Source organism: Piliocolobus tephrosceles, chromosome 13 (genome assembly GCF_002776525.5).
Source record: "Piliocolobus tephrosceles isolate RC106 chromosome 13, ASM277652v3, whole genome shotgun sequence".
In the NCBI taxonomy this organism is placed as follows: Eukaryota; Metazoa; Chordata; class Mammalia; order Primates; family Cercopithecidae; genus Piliocolobus; species Piliocolobus tephrosceles.
This window is the reverse complement of record NC_045446.1, coordinates 77,767,114-77,768,489: the sequence shown is the minus strand read 5'-3', so window position 1 is coordinate 77,768,489 and position 1,376 is coordinate 77,767,114. Positions and strand designations below refer to the sequence as shown.

Sequence of the window (1,376 nt, the reverse complement as noted above, 5' to 3'; positions counted from 1 at the left end):
TGTTTTGATTTTCAGATCTCACAAACAAGTGAGAACATACAGAATATGTTTTTCTGTCCCTGGCTTGTTTCATTTAACATAATAACCTCTAGTTACATCTATGCTGTTGCAAATGAGTGAATCTCATTCTTTTTATGGCTGAATAGTACTCCATTGTGTATAAGTACCACATTTTCCTTATCCATTCATCTGTTGATGGACACTTCGGTCGCTTCCAATTCTTGGCTACTGTGAACAGAGCTACAATAAACTTGGGAGTGCAGATATCTCTTTGATATCTTGATTTCCTTTTTGGGGGTATATACCCAGCAGTGGGATGACTGGATAGTACAGTATCTCTATTTTTAGGTTTTTAATGAACCTGTGAAATATTCTTCATAGTGGTTGTGGTAATTTACTTTCCCACCAATAGTGTACAGTGGTTCCCTTTTCTCTACATTCTTGACAGCATTTGTTGTTGCCCATCTTTTGCATATAATCCATTTTAACTGGGGTGAGATAATATTTCCCTGTAGTTTTGATTTGCATTGCTCTGATAATAAAAAAAATATGAAATGCTTCACCAGTTTGCATGTCATCTTTGTGCAGGGTCCATGCTAATCTCTGTATCATTCCAATTTTAGTGTATATGCTGCCAAAGTGACCACTGCCATTTCCTTATGGATTTTCTGTCTGTATGATACATTCATTGTTGAAAGTGGGATGTTGACATCTGCTACTATTATTCTATTTTAACTATTGTCTATTTCTTCCTTTAGTTATGTTAATATTTTCTTGATATACTTAAGTGTTTTCCTGTTGGGTGTATATATGTTTACCACTGTATCCTTTTAGTAAACTGATGCCTCCATGACTATATAATGACTTTGTCTCTTATGACAGTTTTTGATTTAAAGTCTATTTTGTGTTATATAAGAATAGATACCCCTGCTCTCTTGGTTTTTATTTGTATGAAATATTTTTTTCTATCCCTTTGCTATCATCCTATTTGTGTCCTTAAGACTAACATGAGTTGGTTGTAGGCAGTATGTTGTTGGCGCTTGCTTTTTAATCCATGTAGTCACTCTGTGTCTTCTGATTAAATAATTTAATTTATTTGCATTTAATGTAATTATTGATGGTAAATAATTTATTATTGTCATTTGTAATTGTTTTCTCACTGTTTTGTAATGAATGTCTTTGTTTCTTTCTTTCACTCTTGCTATCTTCCCTTGTGATTTGTTGACATTTTGTGGTGGTATGCTTTCATTTCTTTCTCTCTGTCTTTTGTGTATCCACCAGAGTTTCTTTTTCTTTGTAATTAGCATAGACCTTACATAAAACATCTTATAACATTCTATTTAAAACTGATAACACCTTGAATTCAACTGCATTTA

At 32.9% G+C, this 1,376-nt stretch overlaps 1 non-coding gene across 1 annotated transcript; it reads right to left on the bottom strand.

Moving 5' to 3' along the window:
- Positions 1-543: 543 nt before the first annotated feature.
- On the bottom strand, positions 544-647 carry LOC111540988. Its single transcript, XR_002731124.1, has one exon. It is a non-coding gene; the product is annotated as a U6 spliceosomal RNA (small nuclear RNA).
- Between the last annotated feature and the right edge of the window lie 729 nt (positions 648-1,376).